At 54.4% G+C, this 27,685-nt stretch overlaps 1 protein-coding gene across 1 annotated transcript in view; it reads right to left on the bottom strand.

Annotated features, from left to right (window-relative positions):
* Positions 1-26,729, bottom strand: part of BCL9L (BCL9 like) — a 45,635-nt gene extending 18,906 nt beyond the window's left edge. Inside the window, exon 1 of the mRNA XM_051638470.1 lies at positions 26,578-26,729. The gene's annotated coding sequence lies outside the window, so the exon portion shown is untranslated. The remainder of the gene's footprint in view (positions 1-26,577) is intronic.
* Positions 26,730-27,685: the final 956 nt, after the last annotated feature.

The following is a 27,685-nucleotide window of genomic DNA, read 5'->3' as shown; positions in this document are numbered from 1 at the left end:
GAATCAGGAACACATGTGCTTTCTGCCCTGCACCCCGCTACCTTTCTCCTGTTGCAGCTTCAATCCATCGGTTAGAAGAGCTTTTCTTAGCACCACCTTGCCCCCAGCTCAACAGTTTCTCCCACTCTTCTGCTGCTTACTGCACCCCCAGGCACAGCCTGGCTTCCTGTCTGTGCTCAGGGAGTCTCCAGGTCTATCACCAAATTCACAGATCCTTCCAGCTTCCGAGTCCAGCTGGCACATTCTCTACAGAAACCCTGCAAGTGCCAGACGTGACTCGACAATGACATGCAGCTCTATTGAGACAACAAGGAATTATTTCACACACTGGCTCATTGACTTGCTGGGGACAGGTCAAGGACTGACCTGCAGGAAGCTGCAGGTGCCCGACCTGCAGGGGACACAGCCATCCACGCTGCGGCTCAGCGGGCTGCAGTGGTGTCACCATCTAGCAGGTCAGGGAACAAAGCCAAAAACCTCTTCCCAAAGGTACCGCTGCTGCTCAGGGACCTTTGATTTCCTCCAAGGCAGGATCTCTTCCTACAGTATGTGGAATGTGGCCAGAGTAACAGGCTGCTGTGATAGCTGGACACCCTCATGCAGCCTTTGGTAAACGCCTGGAGGATCTTAGTTCATAGACACGCAGGTAGCATCACTGGGATACACAAGCCTACAGCAGGCACCTTGCACCCTAGCCCCTCAACCACTCACTGCCAGCTGTTCCACCACACACTCAGGGCAGAAGACCTCAAGTCCCAACAGCGTGGCTGTGCTGGGGTGCAGAAGGACAAGTTCACTTGTACCTGCAGTTTCCCTGCAAAAACCCTTCTGGCAGACAACACTGCAGGCTACAATGCAAGGCCACATCACAGACCTCCCCGTGCAGTTGGGATTGAAAGATCTCCTTGGGCAATTCCCACTGTGTCTGCGCACTGGGGTTACTGGGACTGGGTGAGTAATGTTAAAAAGCTGACCTAGTGAGCTGTGCCTCATGCTGCCCTCTGCTAAACCAGCTCTCCTGAGCAGCAGGGCTTGTAGACCAGACCTTGGAAACGTGACTTTCCCACAGGAATCACAAGGGAGCCAAGTCTTGCCTAGAGTCACACATGTTGGGTAAATGCCCGAGGCAGCTCAGCCTATGAGGACAGTCTTTCTGTTCTATCAGGAACTGCTTTAGGATTCCTCAGCAATAACTAAAGCAGCCCATGAGGTAACAGCAGTGTGCAGGATTGGAACCCAGCAATGCCAGAGCTTCACTAGGAGCTCCCAAGCCTTTACACGGTTGTTTCTGCTCTTCTTTTTAGCAGAAAGTCTCTCTGCAGGGCCCCGTGACAGACTGACCATCACCCACACTTGGTCCCTTCCCTGCCCGTTGTCTTCAAACCAGACATGTACAGGTGACCGAGGAGGGGTCCATTGCCCACAGCTGGTCCACCTTAATGTCGGCTGTGTCCAGAAGCACCAGGAGGTGTCACACCCAGTGTGCCCTGTCTCTGGGCCCGAGGTGGAGCCTGTGGAACAAAGCCACTAGGTGTCACCGTCACCCTGGGTGCCCGCAGGGCTGATCATGGGCCAACTCGTTGCATCTCCTGCGGGCACAGGAGCCTCGCCAGGACCACCGGCTTCCCCTACACCCCAGCCCTTACACCGAGGACCCCATGGGGTGCGAGGGATCTGTAGGAGGGCAAAGCCACACACCAGATCCCAGCCACAGATGCTTACCCCGCTTCCTCGGACAAAGGCAGCACAGAGATGCCTGCTGCATGCTGCAAGCAGGGGCTGGACATCCTATACCACCTTGCAGAAAATCTCCCCCAAACAATAGCTCTCCCTGTGAGCCCGACCACATGAGCTCAGGCCACAAGCTGTGCAGAGTCCTGGCAGGAAGCCCTTGTGGCAGGGACCTACCACTTCTCAATGCCGCGTACGCTGGCTGCACCACTTGGTACAACCAGCAGTGTAACCAGCAGGTTTGTTTGCCTTTGAGGAGGCTCACAGCACAGCAGAGAAAATAAGACATTTTAAGCCACATGCCGGAAGGCTTGGTCCAACAGCACTGCTTTAACCTGACTATACACACTTTGCAATCACTTGGTGTCCCAGGGCTCTATGCCTATTCTCAAAATAGAAGTTGGGGAAGAGCTGGGGTCCTTTCCTGCGCCTAGTCCTGCGCTAATTCCAACATACAAAGGAGACACCTGCACAACAAGCAGAGGCTGGAGCACCTGTGGGCCAGCAATCCCCCAGGGATTGCAGCACTGTGTCTGCACATGAGCACACGTGTACCCTGGCTCACCCAGGGAGCAGAGAAATGCAGGGAAGAAGGGGGATGGCAAGGCTGGCTGTCCCAGCCCCTGGCCCCCGCACTGCTCTCTGCCCACTGCAAAGGAGATGCAGAGTGGCCAAGCGCTCCTCTAGGATTATAAATACCAGGCCCAGCACGCAGCACAGCCTGGGCTCTATATTTAAACCCTGGCTGAGGTCACTTCCTTCTCCCAGCAGCTCCCTTTATTTGCATGCCATCATGACTAAGGCACATCGGGGTTTAAGGTCAGAGGGGAAGCAGCCATGCATCTGCCTTGCAGGAAATTCCACCCTGGGAAACCCTTCACCTTCCCCAGCACAGATGGGACCGGCCAGGCAGCGGCGATCCTGCTGCTGAGCAGTGGCAGCTGCTGGCGGGTGGCACTGGGACCGGCACCGGGCTGAGAGGGAGGAAGAGACCTCAAGGAGACAAGAGCCCATGGTCTTACCATGGTTTTACCATCAGAGCCTGGGCTTGCACCGACCCTAAGAGGGGCTTCCCCACTGCACACCCCAAAAAGACAGCCACTCCACCTCCTCCCCATGCTTCACCTCCACACCTCGAGCTGAAATTCCCCAGCTTCTCCCACTCTAGGGGTGCAAAAAGGTACAGCCTTCCCCACAGACCTAGCAGGGGCTACTTTGCCCTTATACAAACCCTCCCACAGTTCACTGAGCTCCTGCAGAGAGGCAACAAGTTAACCTGACCTGAGGCTTCTGACCTCTCCAGCCTTTGGGGTCTGCCGTGGTCTGTGGCCAGAGCTCAGGTGCCCAGACTCAGCCCGATTAAGGTCTGCAGCAGTTTCATTGGCACTTGGTACAGTAACTGAGGTCATCAAGCACTACCATCTCAGCCCTTGGCCTTCCACACTCTACTCCAGTTACACCATAACTTAAAAAACAGAAGATATCAAAAAGAAAAGTTACTGCAGCTACAAAGACTGGGGTACAAAGGATGGAGGAAGAGCACAAGGCTACCTAGTGGGAGAAGTGGAGATAACAGACCTTTTGGAAGCAGGGTAGCTGTTTAGACTATGATACAAGTGAATTAGGTGTGGGGTTTGCAGTAGGACTAATTAGTGATGCTCACACAACAGATCTTCGGTTTCAAAATTCTCGCCCATCAGGATTACTGAGCCGATTCGCCAAGTCTCTGAGCTAGCACAAGACATACCAGGATTGACATCGCTGAAGAACAACAGCCAGAACTTCTCCCATACACCGTCTTGGCATGCCAGCCAAATGCCTCTTCCTCTGCCTCATCCCCCAGATCCTGGAGAGGAAATCTGTGACAGAGCAGGGGTGCTGAGGCAGCTCTGCAATCCCTGGAGTCAGCTGACAAGGAAGCAAGCATGGCAAAAAGCTGCAAGGAAGCATCACTGCTACCGAACAACAGGCTGGCCAGCAGAGAGGGACGTGGGTGTCCATCTTCTCTGGCCAGTGACAGAGTACTTGTTGTCCTCAGAAGCACACGGACACGGGGGCCTGGCTCTGAGCCTGCGCCCCAGCAGTGTGAGCACACCGGCGAGGCATGCCTGCGCCCTCCAAGGCTGCGCCTCAACAACAGGAACCAGAAAGCACAGCAGACCATGACCACGATCATGTTACAGGACAGGAAGGAAGAAGGCACTTTGATCAGGCTGGAATCACTTTAAACAGCTTCCACACCAATACCTCAGCCACTGGAATTAGCACCCCAACACCCCAAACATCCCGTTCCTAAAGACACATCCTGCTCTGGCATGTGTGCTGGGGCCAGAGCTGCACAGCCACTGGCAGCCACAGCGGGGCTGCTCCCGGGGCAAGCTCACGGCAGCAAGCAGCCTGGAACACAGAGAGCCTCCCTACACCTAGTCAGAGGAAATCAAGGCTCAGCAGGGCCCTGCCTCTCCATGTACATCTTCACCACAGGCGTGCGCTAGCTGTCCTCAAAACAACAGCCACTGGCAGGTTTGGAGGCAGCTAGCTCTGCTCCCCCCAGCACAGTGAGGGGTGGCAGGAGCTCCTCCACCTGCCCACAATGCCTTCTGGGCCTACTGACCCACGCAGGCCCTGCTGCTGGCAGGCAGAGGGTTAACAATGCCCAGAGAGCTGCTGGCAGCCTCCTCCTTGCCCTCTTGGAACAATGGGGCCATTGTGGGAGGCCAGGCAAGTGTGGGCAGGTCCCCGGGACTGGCAGTTACCCACTGGGTGGGTCGGTACTGCCAGGCACTCTCCTTCTTTAGGCAGGTAGAGGAAAGGGTGCCAGCCCTTCCCAGGGGACCTGGGAGAAACTGGGGCCAGCCCAGCAGCAGGAACATCATGCCAGCCTGCCCAGTGGCCCCGCCGAGCAACCTCACTCCTACCAATTTGTCTGGGTACAAAATGCAGTCAGACAGCCACAGGCACGCGGCTGCCAGCTGACACCAGCACGAGGCAGGGCCGACTTTGAGCTGGCTGCTCGACACTGCCAGCGCCGCACCTGGGCCTCCCGCAGGATCAGCTGTGCTCTCAGGACGTGTGACAGGGGGACCGGAGCATGAGGAACCAGGATTTTCTCACCCTAAAGTCACATTTCAATGGTGGGTGCAAGTGCTGGCCTGGGACCAAGAGCTTCTGGGAAACCTGAGGACTCCTCAATTTGACGCATGTGAGCAGTGAGAACACAACTGTGAGGGGACAATACTGACCGCCTTCCAAGCCTCCACAGTCTGAAACCGGGAAGAATAAGTAAGGGAGCAAGCAGATCCAACATACTCCCACTCTCCTACAGATTTGCATGTCCCAGCCCTAGAACATCAGGGGAAAGGGAGCTTGGGATGCTCTGAATTCACACCCCAAGACACAGAGCCCATCCCCGACACAGAGGCACCGCTGGGAAGTCCTACGCTGAGGCAAGGCCAGCACTCTGTCACACTCCCAGATTTTCCAACAGAGCTTCATGCCCCCTCAGGCACGGAACCAGGCTACACAGCAACAAACTCAGCTCACTGAAGTGTACACTCTGCATCTGCACGAAACCCTTGGCCAGGAACCTGACTCTGGACTAACAGCCCAACTTAAAGCCACTGCATGCTGCCTCCAGCATTGGCAGCAGCTCTGTCTGGTCCACAAGAGCAGTGCACAGAGAAATGGAAAACAGCCCCATAGCACTTGGCACTGCCTGCCCTGGACCCCTTGTGCTGGGTGATGCTGCAGAGTGCAGCCCCAAACACCTGGGTTAGTCTGAGTCACGACAAGAAGGCGCAGCTCAGGTGCATGCAGTGTGTACTGCTATGCACAACCACTGCAGCTTAGACCCTACAGGACTGACTGCCTGTCTGTGTGGGAAACGTGTCCTTTTCACTCAGTGCTGCAGCTTCTTCCCCTGTCTCCATTTCCCCATTTCCAGGAGCACAAATACAGGCCAGCACAATTCTCTGACCTGGCAGCACCAACTCCGCCAGCAGTCCCCATCTCTGTTTCTTTTCTATCCCATCTCCCAGCATCCCATGCTAGCTCAGGAGTACCACTGCTCCTTTATTTTCTCAGAACTAGGCTGACAAGCTGCACGAGCAGACTCACACAGCTCCCTAGGTCTGCACCCTGATTTCTGCTTTCAGAGCTGGAGCCTTCTTCCCTGCTACTCCCAAATAACTATTCTGTCATTTCTTTACATTTCCCACCTGAGGGCATCGCTTTCTTCCTTACCCCCAGATCACTGTCTCCAGCTGCTGTTACTCAGCTCTGCCAACCCCACTCCAAGACACACTATACAACTTAAATACAAGACTACTTCAGGTCCCAAACAGGAGGCCAGCTGCTCTCAAAGAAAGAGCTACAAATAGAGATCTATCAATGTAAACATGCTGTGCTCCTCACTTTGCAGCCAGCTCTGTTCAACAAACCAGCTCAGCCTGCAGATGGATTCTGCCCTTCCCTAAATACTCAAGCAAGAGGGCTCAGGCTGAGGGCAGGTAAAAACATCTGACAGATCTGACAGGGCAGGGTTTAATCTGTATATCTTTAGCAGATGGCATACCTGAAAGAAAACAATCTCTTCTTCCAACAAGGAAAAGGAAGAATCTGGGTAACCTCTGGCAAAAAGAGGCAAGGAAAAAAAGAAAAAGAAAAAGAAAATAAGAACAATAAGAAAAAAAAATAATCAGGGCAAGAGGGACAAGACAATCTTTGTCCTCATTTTGCTGGTCATGCAAGCACAGGGCCGTCAGTACGCACTGCCCAGCTTGGACAGCAAGGAATAAGCACAATTGGCCCAATTTCAGTGAGGCTTATAGAAACCAGGCTCTATGGTCCAGGGAAAGCTGGATCCCTGTGCTTAAGAAAGAGATAGAGCATAGATGGGAGTTCCAGGTTACACTGATAATCAGCTCATCAAAAACACCAGATAGGACAGCACACCCTCAGAGGTCACCTCTTGGCTCCGCACCACTCGCCCAGCCGCTGTTCTTTAAACATGGCTCCAGAGACCACACAAGGGTTAATTCTGCCTATAAATATCTGTTCTCAGCAGGGCTGCTGCTCTGAACCCTCCAGCCATCTGTTCTAGCTCTCCCCCCATGTAAGACTCTATCATCTGAAACACGCTCACAATTCTTAGGAGTGCTCCCAAAAATAGACCAGCGCTGTGGCTTAGCTCCATCGCCCGCGTCTGCGTGCGCCTGGAGCTGTGCAAATAAGAACACGTCTGCCACGGTGACAGCAAGCAGGCCCACACCAGCACAGGTCGATTTGCATCTATGCCGGTGTGGGTGTGCCTGCTGAACCACCAATCCATGTGGATCTGCACAAGCATGTTTGCACTGGTACAAACCTGCATCTGTACGCGTGTGCGCGTCTGCACAGGTGCGTAGGCGTGAGAGAGCGTGGAAGAACATGGAAGCCTCTCTGCCCATGGACGCGAGGGCAGTCCTGCTGTGCCCTCTTCCCCGGCAGGACACGGTCGAGCACCTCTCCCACTGCAGCCCAGTCCTGCTTGGCCACAGCACAAAGCAAGTTGTCCTGTGAGGTCTCTGGCACCCACCACACAAGAGCGAGGCTACCCTACGGCACAGCAGGGGCGGGAAGGAGGACGCCAGTTCTCTTGTTCAACGCTTGGCTCAGCAAATTCAGCAACTCCACCTCCAGGCACCAGAACCTCACTGTGAAAGCAAGTAAAGCCTGATCTGCGTGAGGCCAGAGACAAGCCACCCTGCTCGCATCCAGCTGGGGCTTGCAGGATTTCCTCAAGCACTCCACAGAGGCAGCTGGGGCAAGGCTCCTACTGCAGACATGACAGCTTTCTCTTGGAGCAGAGTGGGCTCCAAGTCTCTCACAGCTCCTTCCAAATGCCAAGCCCATTAGCCTTACTGCATGCAAGCACATCCAGGAGACAATGATCGTCTTCACATTCATGAGGCAAAATGGGAAACGAGCTGTCAGCTCCCAAATCCAGACACAAATTTTATCCTGGACCACGTTCAGTAGGGAACCTGACAGGTAAGAAAGTCACAAAGTACATATGACCACACTTATGCTCAGGGTTTGCCGAGCTGCCCAGTCTCTTTTACCTTCTCTGATGCAATTGAGATAGCCAGCTAGCTCCAAGAACTATAAGCAAGGTTTTCCAAGAAGCCTAAAATGCAGGCGGCACCTTAAACTGGGTTGACGATGTAAATGGAAAGAGCTTGAAATTCCAGCTCTTCATTTCAGGCTTCAGTGCAGAGATGTGCTGGGAAACAGCCTCAGCAGACTGAGTCAACACAGCTACACTCTATTTCTGACAAAGGGAAAAAAAACTCCATTGATCCAGGTATTGATTTGATGCAGGAGTTTGTGTTTGTTTAAAAGTTTGCCCATGGGTCAGACCTTGTTACAAGCATCTTTCCTGGTGATGAGGTTAGAAACAGACTGTGCCAAACTCCAGCCACCCCGCCTGGGGAGCAGAATGTAAGCAGGTGTGGAAGTTAAGCAGTCCCTCAAGGATGCTTCCCTCCTCCGTTCCCCCAACATCAAATGCCACGTTGTTGGGTGGAGGAACACTACAGCCAGCTGGACAGCAGAGCTGGCTTTTTGAGGAGTACAGTACCAGAATGTAAACTGGGGGCTCAAGGACAGGCAGCTTATAAGAGGTTTCAGATCATGAGGTGGAAAGGATTTAAAACAGCAGATACAGTTCAGGATTATTTTCTCCCCCTTTCTCTCAGAAAGAGCAACGGAATTTCAAGATCCCCACAGGTTTGCAATCTGACCAGACAAGGGCCTGAGAACCAGAAAACAACACTGACCAGGACAACATGAATCTGACAAATCTTGTTTCCTTCTATTCAGCTAAAATAAAAGCAAACAGTAAAAAAGTACCGGGATCAAGGAGGTGCCCACTAACAGACAACTTCCAAAAGCACTGTATACAAATATTACCTGCACCAGCGCCAGTCCCCAGTGAGCTCTGTAATAGGTAGAAAACAACAGTCGGCACTTCAGCACCTGGGCATGGGTGCTGGAAATCTGCAGGTCACTCAAAATTACTATATTACCTTCCAAACCATTCCTGCTCTTCTTCTGTCCCAGACACATGCTGAGTGAATCGCCACAAATAAGTAAGAGGAAAAAGCGTGGCTACATCAGTCAGTTATTGGGGTATTGCTAGAGCTCTCCTCCTCAACCCTGAAGGCACAAGCTCTTAAGAGATGGGGAAGGGAAGTGAGGACAGGCTGAGGACGAGGCACAGATGAATGCAGGAGATGCATTCCCAGCAGCTACCTCCTGACCTCAAAGCTCCTGCCCTTAATGCCCAGCAAACATGCAGGATCCACTGCCCTCTACTCATTTCCAGCCCCAGATATCTCTGCCGAGAAACACCAGATCCCAGCAGCACTTCTCACTTTTCACTTTTCATCACTGCTTCTGTCCTGCTATCACAGCTTCTGTATGAACCACAGGCATATGCACACTGCAGCTTTTTCACAGCCACCTCCGGCTGCATAACATAGCCAGGGACACCAACCATGGGAGAAGAGGTGGGGGCACAACTGCATGTTGCAGGGACTAAGATAGTAACCATTCCCCTCATGTCTGCATTCCCCATGTGACAGGTGGCAAAGAGGCTCAGCCTTACCAGGAGCTTGCAGGCATCTTTCCCCACTGCATTCTCAAACCTCCTCATGCATCTTTAGGTTCCCTTCATTTCAACAGAGCAAAATATTCTGGACGGTTTCTTTTGCTTTTTACACTTCTTAGCCCATCACATCCTCTCCTGCTAAAATAAAAAACAGTAAATCAATTTCTCCCCTTCCCTGCCTTTGCTGCCTTGGAAGTATGTCTCACAATCGAGCAGTGATACATGACAGAGGAAGCAGCAAACTAGTTCAGACCAGCGTGGGTATCCTCAGATACCCACATGGCTCATGGCAGCCAACCGGCTGCTTTCTCTCATGCAGCCCTCTTGCTGAAGTACACAGAAGCCAGAGTCCAGCTGGAGCATTTGCTTCGATTCATGCATTTGAAATAGAAAAAAAATCAACATACAAATTAAGAAAATCTGTCTCCGAAACCAAACGGCCAATTTGCATTTGAAAACTCCTTTCGAGGGCAGGAGCCTCCTTTGTTTGCTCAGTAAGTTTTACTCCTGTGGGGTGCCACAGCTCCAGTGCCCGGTGACCCTCCGGGAGCTGGGACACACAGTGAGATCCCCGACCTGTCACGCAGCTCAGGCTGCAGAACTATGTCTGCGTGCAGGGATGCGTGCAGTGGGAGCACAGGGTGGGACACTGATGCTGCTTCCTGGGAATTAACAGTCCAAAGCAGAGGCCCAAGAATGCTGCCAGTGACAAGCAGAGGCTCTCGAACTTTTTGTGTCCACATCCGAGTCCAGTGCTCCAGTGCACCCTAGTCACCCTAGCACCTGGTGCAGCAGGGATGGAGAGAGCAGTGCAATCTGGGGAGACTTGCTCCTCAGCTCCCATCCTTCCAGGCCTGGCCTGCATGGCTTTGGGCAAGACACTTCAACTCTCCTTATCTCCATCACGCTGCCAAGGCCTGGGTGCAGCAGGCAGCTCCCCTCTTCCCAGGCAGCAGCACTGCTGGCAGAAGCAAGGAGACAAAATCAGGCTGCCATCCTGCACCTTTTCCCCCTGGACTGATTCTGAAAATAAAAACCAGCTTCCACTTGTTGGGGCCCCAAGAGAGAAAGATGGAGAGAGAGGTTTGTTGTCAATACATGAAACTGTCGCTAAGTGAAGGAGAAAAAAAATCTGGGGGGAAGAGAGGGGAATGAGGGAGGGGACAAAACCGCATTTTTACTTCTGGTGGCCAGCCAGCTGACTCAGCCAGTTTGGTCGCCTGCCATATAGATTTAAAAACAAAACCAAGCTCTCAAAGAGGGGAGAGAAGGGGATTCAGATGAATGCTCTTTTTTGTTGCGTGTCAAGCAGATCCTAGACCGGCCCAAGATGCATTTAGGAAAATGGCTTTCTGGCCACACTGTGCCCAGGGCCTTGGCGCAGAGCAAGGCACGGTGTGAGACTCACGGCACTACTGATGACAAACTGCTGGGTCTGGAAAGAAGTGTAGGAAAAGCCTAGGGCTCCAGCGCTGCCCACAGAGCTAGTTCCCTCCAGCCACCTTGAGGAGTAGAGGACACCAGTACCACTACCTGACAGGCATCATGGCCAGGGTGACCAAGGTGTCCAGCATCTGCTGGGGAGAGAGTTGTGTGGTGGGGCTGCCAGCTGCTGCAGCCACACTCGGCCTTGGGCTGGGCTGTGTGCTGCGGGCAGCTCCCCACCTTCGCCTGCTCCCCGCCAGAGGAATGTGCACAGGAGATGGGAGGAGCAGGGAAGGGGTTGTTTTGAAATACCAGCTCCCATTTCATTTAGCTGGATCCCACAGTGCCCATGGCACAGCAGCCACTTGTAACGAGCTCTTTCTGTTCCTAAGGCACTGCACAAACACGAACAAGCACTCCCCGCGCCCTCTGCAGCAACGCAACCCGCTGGCACGCTCGCTGTGGCCCCAGACACGCAGGGCTCGCCACCCCGCGCCGGCTTGGCGCTTCCACACAACTGGATGGTCATGAAATCCTATGTGAACAAGCAGTACTTGGCACTTTGCAGCTGCAGCAGGCATTATAAACACTGGCTGGTGAAGCCTTGTGAGCCTCCCACGCAGCCATCTCCCATAGAAACTGGCCAGCCTCCCTGGAGATTAATCCCTCGCTCACTGCAGGGCACGCAGACAGAGTAAGTTACCTAAGGAGCTGAGGACAGGTAAGAGCAAACCCTCTAGCTCTTAATCCTGGTTCAAGATAGCAGAACAGAGGCACAGAAATACCAAGGCCTTGCCCAAAGCTGCCCCAGCCAAGAAGACGACGTTTGCCCTTTGGCTCCTGGTCCCCAGCACAGACACAGACAATACTGAAACATGCTCTGCCAGCTGCCCTTGACCAGGTATTCCCTCCTGCAGCACCATGCCCGCCTTGAGAGGGCTCAGAGAGGGGTGCAAACCTGCACTCCTGCAAGCAAGGGGAGCAGGTGCAGGACCACCCCCCCGCAGGATGCTGCAGAGGCACCCGGCACTGCCAGCATCAGCTCCCACAGGACAGATGCCAGGACAGCTGCCAAGCCAAGTAGGACCCGCCACTGCAGGATGGGGCAGGGTGGGGGAGCACCACTTGTGGACCAGGAGCTCAAGCTCTGCCCAGCCCAGGGCAACAGGCTGACCTCACCTCGGGAGATGGTTCTGATTTGAGCAGAAGGAGCAAGACACAGGGTTGGGGGCAGGGGAGAAGAGCTATGGGCAGAGCTTTGCAGCAGAGCTAAAAGGGGAGATTTAGTAACTGTCGGAAAAAATGGCTGCTTTATTGCAGGCAGCTTGTAAACCCTGGAGCCTGAAGGTCTGGGAGTAATTTCTCCCTCCCACGTGCTGAGCTCAGTTTGTACTGGGGGTCAGAGGCCGGTGCTTTTCCAAAGCATTCTGGGAAAGACGCCAACTGGAGCAAGCTGCTAAACACCACTCTCGGCAGCACAGCCCAAAGGGCTGGAGCGCGCCGTTAACCCTTCACAGAGCTATACCTCTCCTCTTCCAGCTCCATCCCTCCTGCCAGCGACCAAGGGCCAGACAGCTCACAGGAGCCAGCACCCCTGCAAAAGGGAGAAGTGCCAAGCACTCATCTCCTCGAGCCCGACACCAGCCCAACCACCTGTCGCCACCACACCACTGCCCTCCAAGCAGCCCGTGGGCACACACTCACCACCAGGGGCACTAACCAGGACACCTGGGGGAGATAACGCTCCCATGAGCAGGGTCCTGCCAGACTCTTGGCACCACTTCTCCACTCCAGGGAAGCATGTTCTATGATTATAGCCTCTCCAGTGACCTCCTGGGCCCTGACGTTCCCTCTGTTCCACTCATCAGTGCTTTCTTTCCAGGGTAAAGTCAGGGCTTCCCCTCTCCCCTGCCAGTCTCCTGGGAGAGGCAGCCACTGGCCTCCATGTGACACCTTCTGCTTCTTCTCAGCATTGGGTAAACACCAGGACCTACCACTCTTGCCTCCAGTGGCTGGCAATGCTCCCAATTCCCCATGGGGGCTTTAAAGGATAGCCTGCTAGGCTCCCTCACCCCCTTGGCCACCTCCTCCCAGGCTCTGGGACAGGCTGGCCGGGGGAGTCATGGCTTGGCTGCCTCACCCCTGCAACGCAGCGGCTCTGTATCACCTGTGCATGGCTTCCTGCAGCATTTCAGCTTCCTCTCCCAGCTATGTGTGCAAGCATTTCTGGCCTGCAGCCCAGCCCCACTACCCCCACCCCATGGAGTATCCGCCACCACACAAAGAGGAAGGGAGCTCAGTTCTGTTTCTCAGCGGCATCTCTTATCTTCCCCTCGGAAGCATGCCCCATCTTTCCCTTGTTTCATCTCCTGGTGCTCAGCGCCACGCCAGTGGGGAGGAGGGGCCCGTGATTACTGCCCAGGCAAAGCGGAGACCCAAGCAGTGCGGGGTCTGCCCTGGGCTCTCCCCCTCCACGTGGCAGCACCCGGTCCCGGCTACTGGAGAGCATCCCGCCGGGTGCACCAGGGCCCTGGCCAGTGGCACTGGAGAACCTTGGCCCTGCTCACCATGCAGCCTCGGCCTCACTGCGCACTGTCAGTAAGATGTCTTCCTCCCACCTCTACACCGGATCATTTCACCAGATCCAGTGGCAGTCACCCAGCTCTCCCATCACTACTTCTTTGACACCTGGCACAAGGATGCACTGCAGCTGAACTAACCAAACCAGGGGCCAGAACCTACTGCCAGCTGTGTGCCAAGCAATGCTCCTCAACACCACAGTTCCTTTAAGCTGGCAGGGGGTACCTGGCTGGGCTTCTGCACCCCTCCACTGCAAAGACAGTCCCTCTCACTCCAAACACAAACTTGTGCCTTCTTGTCTAAATCCCTTTGAATTGCGCTCACGTCTTTCACATCCAGGTACAAAATGGCAAATTCCCCCACCGGCTCCATTTATCCTATCTTTCCAAGCTCCTGTTTTCATGACCCACCTGCAATCCCTCCAGCTCCTTCTTCTAAACCTTCCTTTACAGTCGGAGGCACTGAACCCTCTTTCATCCTCTACCATCTCTTCTAACTAATCCACATACCTCAGCCCTCCTTCTGGGCTTTCCCCAAGATCACAGCCCAGCATTTCCTTCATGCTCCTAGATACTGCCTCACTGATTTCAGGAGGAAGGAGTTTGCCACACGCTCCTCTCTCCTGTGCCCTCTTCATTAAATCCTTCTGCTCCATCCTTCCGAGCTCCTCCAGTCTCACCTCCAGAATAGCCCCCAGGCTAGAAGCACGTGTGGTGCAGCCACAGCATCTCGGTGACTGTTGTGCTGGGGGACTGGCTGGGCTTTGGGTAAAGAGCTACTGACACACTCTGGTGCCAAACACACACCCACGGAGGGTGATCTGGTGCAGGAGTGTTGAGAGGATAAAGCCACAAAAATGCCACTTTGCAGGGACCTTCCTGCCACCAGGACAGCAGGACCACCAAGCCTGGGGGCTACTCTCAGGAGGTGGAAATCCAAAGCCCTGCTGCCCATTACACCAAAGGAGCACGTCATCCTACCTCTTGGCCATAGCAGAAGGAAATGAACCTCTCTTCGTCCTGGAGGGGCCAGATTAATATCTGGAATAGTGAACTTTGCCTCACAGCTGCACAGGACAGACTTGAGCCAGACACGGGACCAAAGCATCCTGCTCTGGCACCAGGGCTGCAGCTCCCAGCTGACCTTGCCACACCTGCTCCAGTAAAATGGCTCCCAGCTTTTTGCCCCGGACTGTGCGCCTGCCTTAGGCCCCAGGCGCTGGCTGGAGACCTGCCAAGGAGAGGGCTGCCTGTTTGAATCACCAGCCAGAACTGGGTAAGCATCACCTTTAATAAGCCTTTCCCTTCCATCAGGCACCCTGATTTTTTTTTTTTCCAGCTACAGTCTTGTGAGACGGAAGGCTGCTTGGAGCTGAGCCAACACTGGGGAAACCACCATTTCAAGGTCCTGCAAAGGAGCCTGTAAGAGCAGAAGGGAGCTTTGGTCAGGCATGCAGGGGGTGATGCGAGGAGCAGGCTGTTCACTGGGAAGCTGCTGCCGCTTGCCAGGAGGCGGTGGGGGAGGAGGCAGCAGATGTCCGCAGACAGCATTTGCCGAAAGCCTGCAGCGCTCCAGCCCAGTAAGGAGAGGAAGGCGGCGGCTGGTGCCACTGCTGCTGCATTGTAATTGAACAGGACAAACATGACAGGGTCTGCCGAGAAAGCTTAGGTTGCCTTTCCCTCTGATAACCACTACTTCAGCGATGGAAAGCAGGAGTCCCAGGACCCCAGCCAGGGGTCAGAGAAAGACCTTGGAATGACTGTTGAAAGACCTCGAATGCAGGAGGAAAAAATCCTGCCATGAAAACTGTAAGACCCTTCCCCAGGAAGCAGCAGTGGCTGCAAACCCCAGTAGAGCCAAGGGTAGCATGCTCCAGCCCATGAGCTGCCTGTATTCCTGGCATACGTGACAGCCGGCTCTGCCAGCCAGAGGCCAGGCAGGTGCAAGGATCAACACAGCAGATTCCCAGCAGAAAGAAAGCCCAGGAGCTCTGGCTGCAGCATTCCGGTCTGGGCACTGGAGCCAAAAGGGGGGACCCTCCCCACCAAGGGTGTCCTTGTCTCCACCTTCACTTTGCAAACAAGGGACACAGAAGAGAGCGACTGGCTCCATGGGGCCAAGACTAGCCACGCTGCCAGGGCTCCAAGGCAGCCCACGCGGTTCCTGTTTCTTGCCTTGGAGATTGGCTTCCTCCCCACCCCACAGCAGTGAGGCCGGCCAGGGGCGCTCTGCATCCAGTAGCGACCCTGCAAGCACCATTCTCACAGGCTTTGTCCTGCACCTGGGACGCAGCAAGCCAGGCAGCGTTGGTCTGACAAGATGTACAATGGCAGGAAGCAGCACCTTAGAGAATCAGTCCTGTGGCACTGGGACACCTGAGGACAGGGGCAGGTCCTCCCATCAGACTATACCTCAGCTCTTTCTGTCACTGCCCACACTGCTCAAAAGGACCTTAAAACCCCCAGAAAAATCGGCGCTTGCCTGGCTCAGATGGAAAGGAACTGCCTTCAGCTAGAGGGGTCTTTGGCTCATTAAGTGATACCACCCTCAGGCTTGTTCAGATCAAATCAAGCCGTTCCTGGGCTCCTCCTACAGCATACTGAGACACAGTCTGGCACTTGGGTCCACTTGAGTCCTCTCAAAATAAAAATTAACTGACATGCAAATCAGACAAGGCATTAGACTAGTCTACCGGCCAAGGGCGATGCACAGATTCCCCACTGCTTCACCCTACAATCCCAACTCCCGCACACCTCTTCTTCCCAAGCCAGGGTCAGCCATTAGCCATGGTTCTCTGGAGCAGGGAGGACCCCATGGAAAAGCAAGGCTCCATCACGTGTAACAGTTACTCAGGAAGACAAATGCCATCACTCCAAACATCCCTCCCTTCCCTCTTCTTCCCTCAGCTTTATATGCCAAGCACAATGTCATATGGTGTGGAATATCCCTTTGGTCAGTTGGAGTCAGCTGTCCCAGTTGTGTCCCCTCCCAGCTTCCTGAGCACCCCCAGCCTACTCACTGATGGGGTGGTGTGACAAGCAGAAAAGACCTTGACCCTGTGTAAGCACTGCTCAGTAATAATGAAAACATCCCTGAATTATCAACACTGTTTTCAGCACAAATCCAAAACACAGCACATACCAGCTACTATGAAGAAAGTTAACTCTAACCCAGCCAGGAACAGTGACAGATCAAACACCAAAATGGCAGCCATCCAACATGACCAGAATCGGGTCTTGGAGGAAGGGCAATCCCAAAGCATGCCGTCACACTTGGACATGCTCACCTCCCCTCTCTCCTTCCAACTAATGAACCACCAACTACAGCTACCCTCTTCTGCAGTCTTGTTCCAACCAGAGACTGGGCAAAGCAGTTAACCTCTCCATCAGGCTGAAGTGAGATGAACACAATGCTCAGCATCACCTCAACAGGGACGAGCAGCTCTGAGCAATGCCAACATCATCCCCTTCCACCGAAAGGGCTCGGAGCCCAGCACTGCCAGCATCAGCCCAAGAAATGGGAAACCCCAAGGGCAGCTGGGTTGCTTTAGTGGTGTTAAACCTACCCACTGAAGAGCTCCAAGGGCCCCTAAGCTACTGCTGGGGAAAGCACTTAAGAAAGGCAGCCTGTTATTGCAATAGCCTGAGATTTGTTGCATAGGGGTTCAGGCCAGCATCAGAAAAGTAACCAGAGCCCTTAAAAGAAGTCTAAAACCTACTAACATAAGTAACACACTTTGATTAGACTAGGACTTTTAACAATTACTATTGACTGAGAAGCATACTAAACCAACGGATAAACATTTGCCACCAGTAGTGGAGTCTGAATACTCCAAAAGCACTATGCAGGATGGGGAGCCATCACCTCCATGTAAGGTCCTGATCACACAAACTCAGGTAGGTAAATTGCTCTTCTCACTAAAATAACACACACACATGCAAAATCAGGGCTAAAAGGACATTTATAGCAAAATATTTGTAAGTGACAGGACACTGCTCTGCTGAAGATGTGCTTAAGTAACAAGTAACTCTTGCTAATCAACAAAACATTTACAACTTTAACTCTTGAAACTGACTTGCAATGAGCACAACCCGGTTTGTGGTTTGGGAGGCTTTTCTGTTTGTTTTTCTTTTCTGAAGCAGGCTCCAAAGCACAGATTCAAACACTGAATACTGTGATCTCTTTTTATTTATTTTTTTTTTAATAGAGTTTTAAAAGAGAGAGGAGCAAAACTTACACTGAACTCTCCAACAGAGGTGGGCAACCCAGGCAAATCATTCCTGAACCCCTGACTTGTGGAAAGGTTTTAGAAGGAAAGGTGCCGGAAACACAGCCATGCCCCTGCACGTACCTGTTCTTCATCTGGGTTTGTGCTTTTCTCATGGCAAAGATGACAAATGGGGCTTTGGACTTTTCTCCAGCAGTGTCAACTTCACGTATAACAAGACTTCCCACTAACAATTAGAAAACTAATTAAAGAGTACAAAAAACATGCAGTTCAGCCACTCTAAACCAGATGGCATCACAGAAACAACAAAAAAAAGTATTTAACAATTTTTAATACCTTTCCCAGCAGCTCCCTGTGTGTTCTGAGCTCCAAGAGTGAGCTGGGATGGCGAAGCTCATCTCTGTGAGAAGTCAAGAGAACCATGTTCGTGCCTCCCAGCAGCAGAACAAAGGAGCTTGGCCTCCACTGTCAAACGTGATCTCAGCTCCTGCCCGTGAGCCACAGGAATGGAAAGGGGACATATCACCCATTTTCCAGGTGGAGGAGGGGATGCAGCCCCAAGGAGGAGCTTTCTCTTGCCCAACACAGCATAAAGCTGGGGTTGGGTGGAGCAGCGATGAAAAGGGAGAGGAGGGCATGGTTCTTGTGCCCACATGCCACTCCCAGGGCTGCCAGGCCTGCACAGGCTGCCACATCAAATAGCCGTCCTGAGACACGCTCCTGACAGGCATGACAGCCAAAGCCCTCACAGCAGGACCGGCGCAAGGCTCCTTCTACCCAGGGCCATCACTGCCCATGTCTGATGCTCATCCACCACGACTGGCAGCAGCTGATGCCTACGGATCATGCAGAAACCTCAATCCCTCTCTCTGGAGAAGCTCCACAGCTTCCCAGGCAGCTACAGTTGAACAGGCTGTAACATATGCCCTTGTCCTGGTCCCTGTGTATGTCTTTATATCATTGGAATGGCATCTGGGACACCATGAGGACATACAAGGAGGATGGCAAGGACCTGTCTGTAGCCCCAGCACCTCTACAGAGAGAGGCACTTGTCAGAAGATCAATGCCACCATTGGTGGGCTCTGCTGAAGGAAGCCAGGCAAATGCCAGGGCAGACCTTCAGCACCTCACCAAGGGGGATTTTGTCCAAAACTGAGGCCTCCTGGCTCCCTCCTCAGTGCCATCTTACCAAGGAAAGTCACAGGTTATTTTGTGCCCCAGTTTCTTCTGCTGTGATAGGGTTGCTCAGCCAAAGGGGTAAATTACACAAGACAGTTCCTTTCAGGTCAAACGTTGTGCTGATGGCACCTGTGCTCCTACAGCCCTGTCCCCACCAGCACCTTGCCCAGGCACTCTGCCATCCTCTGTGACAGGGGACCACCAGCCCAGTACCCAGTGGTGGTCCTCCCTGCAAGTCTTGTGCACCAACACAGAGCACACTATCCACACACCAAAGTCTCTGCCTGAGACCTCAGTAGAAACAAAACCATTCAGAAAAAGCATAATTAGCAAAGTTTAAATAGCCAGGAGCTCTGCTGGCAGCTGGAAGGGAAGACGCAGACCCACACTGCCCCCAAAGAATCAGAGCCACTGCTTCCCTGCAGCCTCCAAGAGCCTTGCAGGTCCTGCCCCGCAATGTGCCTGGCAGGAGGTATGGAGCCCACTCGCCCCCACCACTAGAAAGTGTTTGTGCCACAGAGTGTACAAAATCCTTCCTGTCTTCTCTTCCAAATGCATCTCACCCTCTCTCAACTGGGACCCCCTCATAAAAATAAGAAGAGACAGGCCTTTCCTGGCATTTCCTTTTTCTGAAAAGGCTGTAAAATTTTCCAAGCATAGCCAGAGCCAGAGCAAAGTTTGTCAGGAGCTCAGCTCATTAGACGGCTGCTCAAGGAGCCCCGCGGGAGGTGCAGGCTGCATAATTCAAAACAGCTTGGACCCTCGAAAAGAAAATAGAAACCAGGCTGCGAGAAGCAAGGGGAGCAGCTCTGGCTCCAGTGTAACCCCTGCTCCAGGAGCGCCCTATCTGCAGGGCTCGAGGAGCCCCAGCCCCTGCAGAGGTGCTGCAGCCAGCCCAAGAGGAGCTGGCACCAGCCGGAGGAAATTCCAAGCCTGTTGCTTCTGGCAGCTGTGCCGGGCCCTGGCTAGGACCTCGGCAACCTGGAAACTGGCTACTCAGCAATTTTCTTGCCATCCAGAGGGCTTGTTCTGAACCACAGTTTCACTTCCCCCTCCCTGCATCGCAGCCCAAGAGACAGGGAATACCAGAGGCAAAAAACCGTTTGCTCAAACGTTGCTGTGACTGAGGCCCCCCAAACCGCTCCTCTCCAGGACAGCAGTCTGGAGCTGCTGCTGTTCCCCCCATCGCATCTGGGGGTGGGGAGAGCAGAGGAAACTTGCTTGGACCAGCCCTAGGTCGCCCTGGCTCCTTTTGGTCCTTGCCAGAGAAAAGTTCAAACAAGGCTGCACAGAGGCAGGACACAGGCAGCTTTCAGCCCAGCCTCATTGCTGCGTGCTCGAGGCTCGCCTGCGGCCGGACCCGCTCCATTCAGGCCCTGTCTGGCCCCATCCCCTGCTGCAGACCCGTGCTGGAACGAATCCTGCTGAGGAAGTGGTGAAAGCTCCAGTGCTGCAGGGGATTCCACAGCCTTGGCCAACTTGCTCTCAGGAAGAGTAGCCCAGAGGTGCAGTCCTTGCCCTTGGTCACTGCCCTTTAGAGCTTCCCATCCAGCTCCTCACCGTCCTGAGCCTGGCAGGGCTGCAGGAAACCTACATCATGGCTGCTCAGGACCCTTGCAACCCTCTTTTTACAAGCCATCATGCTCTACTGCTCGCAGCCTCGCACAAAGCCTTTCCCAAGAAGCCCGGAGCCCAGCACAGTGTAACAACAGAATGAAGCATCAGCCTTTCCAACCACTGCTGAAAACCCTTCCTGTCTGAGGGCAGCTAAACTGTTCACTGATAAACAGCTGCTCAGCAGGATCTTTCTCCAAAGAGGATATTAATATATTTTCTATTAGGAAGACTTTGCAATGCTCCACGGAGTCCCTGCCTGCAGACCCAGGCAACCAACACACACCTGCTCAGTAGCCAAGGTCGTGGTTTGCTACTTCTGCTGTAACCACACCAGTGGTAGCTTTCTAACTTAGTTTTCTCAGCTGGGCAAATCATGGAGACAGTCAGGGAGTGGAAAGCTCACAGACACACTGAGCACTGAGGATACCTCATTAGAGAAGCTCCTGACCTCCACCTTCTCAGAGGGCTGGAAAAGCCTCCTATGCCTGGACTCAACTAGGAGGCTGAGACCCAAGGAGGAAGCTCAGGAGGAGTGGAGCGATGAGCAGGAATCAGAAATCCTAGCTTCTGTCCCTAGCTCTGCCCCATATTCCCTTCCTGTCTTTGGTTAAGTAATTTCCTTTTACTTTTCCTCCCAGTCTCTATTTCAGAGGTGAAAAAACCAAGCCCTTGATTTTGCACAGCACTTGAAACCTCCTCTGGCCTGTGACAGTGCAGAACATTGGTACCACCAGAGGCTGTGAGATACTCAGCATGCAGGAGCCACGCAGACCCCGGTGCTTCCTCTGCTTACAGGATGAGAAGCACAGAGCCTGTAAACAGTCAGTGCTACTGAGCACCTTCTACACAAATCATATCCTGGCCTGCTCCTCTCCTCTGCCACCACGTTAAACCATGACAGAGGAGCAGCACCACATCAGCATCGCTCCAGACAGCCCACCTGCAAGGAGGTGGCCCTCAAACAGCAGCAGCAAGGATGGATGAGGGAAGATAGGGCAATGAGAGAAGCAGGGTTAAAAGGAAAAAAAAAACACACCCTAAAAACCAACCCAACCAGTAGCCTGAAGAGACAGGCTGGAGCACAGGTGCCCGAGGAGTTCAGCCCTCCACTCCCTAACAGATATGTCCTGTGGCCTCCCACATACTTCAGGGAGAGGGAAGACCAGTAGGCATAGGCAGGAACAAGGAGCACTCTGTGGTTTTGCTCGGTATTTCAGGCCATCTCTCACACAGGAGGAGCTCTGCTTTGCTTTCCAAGTCTCGCCCTCTCTGGCACGAATCACAAACCTGGCTGCCGGCCCAGGACTTGGCTCCAGCAGAGCTCCTCACCAAACAGGGTGACGCCCCACCTCTGGGCACAGTGCACAGCCCAGCCTTAAAGCCATCTTGACGCTACTACCCCAGCATCAGAAGAGGATCCCCATCATCCCCAAGCTAGGATTCAAGGCATCTTAAGTCACAGCTGACAAAACCAAACCCAGAACGTAGCTCTGGCTCTCAGTGGAAGCTAAACCCAGCGACAAAGTGCCATTTTCTCTACCAACTCTGTCTGAAGCCAGCAGACAATCTGGGAAGCGCAGCATCTGAAAGACAGCCAGGCCCAGCTACCATGTTCCTCTGCCTGCAGCTGCCGAGAAAGACACAGCAGGACAAGATGCCAAGTGAAGGTCCTGCCCTTCCATCACTGGCAGTGCAGAGGGATTGGAAACCATGCACCCATCTGACAATCCAGCAAGGACACTAGGATACAGGGGACCTGCTTGGGTCCAGACACTGGCAGCTGCCAAAGAACCAACCCATCTCTCCAGAAACAGCTGCACAAGTGGGAAGCAGGCCCCATGCCCCTGGCTGCGCCCAGCCTGGACACGCACCTAGCGACAGCAAAACAGTTTCCCACTTGGCACTTCAGGGTGCCGCAGCCCACCATCCTCACACTGGCTTCTCTGGCAGAGAGTCACTGCCAGCATCAAGGCAATCCTGCCCACTGGAGGGCTGTCTCTCTCCAGTGGCCTGGCCCATGCCCTAGAAGAGAGATAGCAGGAGCACAAGGTGGGAAGGAAGGTCTGGGTCCAAGCAAGTGGGACTCGGAGCTGGTCAGGACACTCAAACGGAGCACACCCGTTTCCAAGTCTTGGCGCAAGCTTCAGACAGCTGTGCTGAGGTGGCCTGGGCTCCCTCTCCTGTCACACCAGGGACAAGGCTTCCCAGGGCACCGACAAGCATAGCTCTGCTCGCCAAGGATGCCAGGAGCGCAGGGCTCCTGGCAAGCCACCCCTCCATAGCGTGGCTCTCCCTTAAATCAAAAGCAGGTGCCAGTGACACTAACTGCTTCCTCTACACTGGCTCCTGCTGAGTAAAACCCCATGACAACAGCCAACACTACCATGAAGTGGTCCCAATTAGAACAAAATCCATCACCCTCTCCACCTTTGAATGTCAAAGAAAATCAGGTAGGAAGAAAACAAAAGCAGCTCCCTATTCCTAGGGGGGGCCTCATGCCAAGCGGATGACCTGGAACAGGCACCACAGAAGGAGGAAGGGTGCCTCATCCATGCCACGTGGTTTGGCTGGTGCTGCTTGCCAGGGAGAGGCCAAGGAAGGGCAAAATGCAGCAACAGAAACCATCCCTGCCAACCTCCTGTAACAGTTCCTGGGTACCTTCCACTCGGGCTCCCAGAGTGCTCGCAGAATGGAAGGCAAATCAGAGGAGCAGAGACCAACCTGCCGGAAAGGAGCACGCAACTTCAAAACACAAGTCAGGAAGAACTAAGGGATCCCCTTCTGGCTATCCTCAACCCAGCAAAGCAGCTGCAACGCTTCCTGGGTCCCTCGCTCAGAGATGGGTGCATTTTTCCACAGCTTCAGCACTACAAGAAACCTCATGGGGTAGTTTTAATCTCATGGAGATCAACTACATAAAGTCAGTAATCAAGGCAACCCCTGGAAACACATGAAGACAGAAGATGCATCTGCCAGTCAATATCTCCCTGAAAGGAAAGGAGAGCTGAGAGACGTGGAGTCCTGACCTACCTTAGATTTTGATTTGCCAGAAGGGTCATGCCAGCAATCCTCCCAGCACTTCGCTGATGCAACTTAAACAACACAGACAAAATATTGCTGCATTTGTATTTCATATCACTCTGATATCTTTGTCCTTCAATATTTCATGTATCTTTGCACCTATGTACCGTACTTCCTATTTAAAATGCCAAAAGCAGTCACAAACATAGCACAACTCTCATATATTCCCCCTTGTCCCAGGGCACTAGTGCGACACTGGGTCTTTCCCAAAAGAGCAACAGCACAAGGAAAGTAATATTTGCAGGGCAAGCTCCGGGCTTCTGCTTATCTAAGGCTATGGAGGCCAACAGCATTTCTGGAGGAGGCAGCTCAGGAGAAGGCTCACAGGTGGAGCAGACTCCCTGATGCCTTCTCAGGCAGGAACAGCAAACCTGTGCTTTTCCACAGCAACTTCCACTCACAGGAGAGGCCTCCTTGGGAGGTCCACTGGTCAGGGCATGTAAAACTGGATGGAGCCCTAAGGAATGAAGAGATGGACGCCAGCCTGTGGCATCAGGTCAGCATATGGCTAGACCCGAGCAGCTTAAAACCCATCATAGCAGCTGGAATACACAACTAGTGCCAGCAAGAGCACATCTGGCCCTCCAAGTGACACAGACACATCCTCAAGCATTCCAACAAATGAAAACTTTCACTCTTAGCAGCAGCTGAGCCTGACGCAGTGATCTGAGACAGTACAAAGGAGTGAAGGCTGAACCCAACACTGTACTGGCAAGAGATGGGGCACAGAATTAATCCCATCTTTTACTCAGGACATGGGTGATGCTCCACAGAGAGAACCAAGAGCCTCCTCTCTAGCCACTGCTCCCTTCCATACTCCTCCACTCAGCAAGCACTGCGGGGAGGAAAGTGCTCACAGCCTTTCTGCAACAAAAACAGCAGCAGGGGCACGGAAAACCAGCAAGTACAGAGGACATGATGCCAGCTGGGTCAACGACTTGATAGAAAAGTCAAAGGCTTAGTTGAGCTTGGACCTTTGGGACTCCAAGCCAGCACAAGCAAGGCCCACAGGGCTCTATGGCCTTGAGTTAGCCTGGAGCCAAAGTGAAAGTCCAGCACATCTCCAGCAGCTACCCTGGAACACCATAGCTGACGAGCTCAGTACTTTCAGCTTTGTGATGGCCCAGTTGCTTCAGGCAGTGGTCTGACCCCCCTGTCACACAGGGCCACCTTCCAACAGCAACACAGCAAGATGCAAAAGGTGGAGGGCTTTAAAGCACAAAATGTAACTATTTTGCCTTCTCCAACAACTGTGTTTTCAAGCTTCTGAGTAAGTTTTCCCTTAGCTGCTGCTTTTTTGTTTTTCCAGCGAGGGGGGGTCTGGAAAGAGTAAAGTAACTTTCAGGGCAGGTAACATAGTAACACCTACAACATTGCACTGTAGAAAATACCAAACACCACAAAATGTATTTTCTAGGTAATGAGGATACAGGCCCGGGGGGGGGGGGAGGCACTAATCACACCACCTGCTTAGCTAAAATGGCAAAACACATGTTAAAAGAGACACAAAAAAAATTCTAGACCACCTAGGGTGTGAATGCTCTAGAAGTCCCTGATGGAGAAGACAGGTGCTGTAGAGACAGCACATCAATACACTCATCTTTCTACCAAGGTGAAAGAGAATCAGGCAACACTGACCTACCGATTTTTGCACTATAACCACCAGTCTTGGGTATATGTGTTATATACCCACATGTGGTGGCAGCCAGCACTATCACAGGCACTGGAGTCAAAGGAGGTCTTGCTTCAGCACTGACATGGAGTCACCATGCGACCTTGGACAAATCACTTCCTCCGTGACTCACTTTTCTTATCCCTCCTGCTGCCAAAGTAGCAAAACAAGGCGCACAGACATCCCCTTGCAGAGACCTGGTGACTGAGGTGTGGAAGGGGCTGTGCGTCTTACTGCATGCCTGGCAGGAAGCAGCGCGTGGGCAGGACGAGTAGCAGCAGAGTCACGTTCACAGCACGGATCCCGCAGGTCAAGAGCGCACCGCTAAGGCTCCTGCAGCCCTGTGTTATGGGGAGGACAACAGCCAAAGGTGCCCAGTCGTCCTGCATGCCATGCTGTCGGCAGCCCTTGGCCTGGCGCAGGCAGGACTCAGCCATGTGTCACCGAAGCCCAACACTGTCAAACAGCACTGTCCCACAGCACACAGATGCTGCACACAACAAAACAGCCTGCCCTGTCATGTAGTGTTACTCATGTGTTCAGATATGCATCCTTCTCACGTTTCTACTCCAGCAAGTGGTTGCTAGCAGAGCAGGGCGAGGACAAGTTCACCACCTGCTAAAGACACGTCCCCAACACAACACTAGGCAGGTTTCGTTACATCAGTTCCCTTCTGTGTGAAAGGAAAGCACATAGGCATGGTGTTACCTCCCTTTTTCCTCCAAGCTGACCACATGCCTGGTTTACCTCAAGAGGGAACAGGAGTCCATGGAGTAGGACCCTGCAAAGAGAGGAGAGAGGTCTCCCCTGACACTTAGGATAAGCTCTGACAGGTTTATTAAAAAACCTGGATAAATTCCTGGATACAGGAATCCCAGTTCCAATCCTCCTCGGGGCTTTAGCAGCACCGATATCACCTTGCAAAACCCAGAGCAGCCCAGGCAAGACCCGGCACAATGCAAGTAAGTTCTTTGCATCTGGAGTGGAGCCCTCGAGGAATCACCAGCGGCCACAGCAATAGGCTACACGGAGCCGGGAAGAGGGAACCCCGAAACTGACGAGTAAAGCGGGAAGGGCCACGCGTCCCGGGGGCGATGCCCGAAGACAGCGGGAGCGCTGACAGCGTGTCCCCAGCCGGCCGGTGTCCCCGGCTCGGGCCGGAGCGCCGGACGCAGAGCCCGGACCCGCCCGCAGAGCGCAGCGCCGGGCAGGCCCAGCCGCCGGGGCCGCCGCCGTCTCGTTCCCGCCTCTGCTCCCCCCCTCCAAGTCCCCCGGGGGCTGCAGCACGGCAGCTCCGCCGGTCCCCGCGCACCGGGACGCGCCCGAATGACAGCCCCGAGGCGGGCGCAAAGCCCAGGCTCCCCAGGGCGGAACAATGGGGCGGCGGCCGCCCGGGCCCGACGAGGCACTCACCTCGGCGGCGGCGGCGGGGCTCAGGGCAGGCCGGGCGAGCCCGCCGGGGCGGCGCGGCTCTGCGGCTCCGCGGGCTGCTGAGGGCCGGCCGGCGGCGCGGGGCCGGCGGCGCGGGCCGCGCTCATGGCTCGGCCGCCCGCCGCGGGGCCCGGGGCCGGCGGAGCCCCCAGCCCCGCCGCCCCGCTCCTTCCGCCGGCGCCGGCTCCAGCCCGCGCCCGCCGGCGGGGGTTGGCGTCCGGCCGCGGCGGGCCCCGGCTGCCCGCCCGGCCCCGGGCCGCGGGCGGCTTCCCCGCGCTGCGGCGGCGGCGGGCTGCGGAGCCGGCGGGCGCGGCGGCCCGAGCGCGGGCGGGGGCGCCGTGGCGAGGGCGAGGCGCTGCGTGGCGAGCGGCTCCTTTCTCCGCCGGAGCCGGAATAATCATTTGGAGAAACGGGATCATTCACTTTCCTCCGAGTGCGGAGCCAGGCGCTGCCCTGTCAAAATAAAAGCCCCGCGCGCTCATTAACCGCTTCCTGGTCGCGGGCGCTGTGCCGGCACCCACGGCCTGACCGGCACCAGGGTGCCGGAGGGCACCGGGACTGCGCCGGGGGAGAAATCGGGACCGGCGAGAACGGCACCGTACCGGGGGGATCAGCACCGGGACCGGGGAGACCGAAACCGGCACTGTACCAGAGGGACCCGGGGGCGCCGGGGAGACTGGGGACGACCGTGCCACGAGCAGTCCCCGCCCAGAAACGGCGTCCGATCTGGGGTCACCTGCCAGTGGCCAGCCAGGTACAGGAGATGTCGGGCACTCAGTTGTCGGACACACGCACCGTTGTACACAGATCCCAGCATCGCCTGAACGCAGCAATGCTGCATCCCAGACCTCCCCACGACAGCATCAGGACTTCTGCCGAGCATCTCTCTGCCCGGCTTTTTCACCGAAAACATCACCGAGTTCTGATTGTAACCTGCTTTTGAGCCTCGCCGTGCTGGGGAGATCCCCCACCGCAGCCCCCCTCTGCCTCCTCACCCATATTCTCTGCACAAGATATACAAGGGCTGGCCCCATTGCCTGGGATGGGCAACGTGTTAGCCTTTACGAACAAGTTTGCCATGTGTTAACCA

This window comes from Apus apus, chromosome 22, assembly GCF_020740795.1.
Source record: "Apus apus isolate bApuApu2 chromosome 22, bApuApu2.pri.cur, whole genome shotgun sequence".
In the NCBI taxonomy this organism is placed as follows: domain Eukaryota; kingdom Metazoa; phylum Chordata; class Aves; order Apodiformes; family Apodidae; genus Apus; species Apus apus.
Note: the sequence above shows the minus strand (reverse complement) of the source record. Positions and strands in the feature narration are given on the sequence as shown.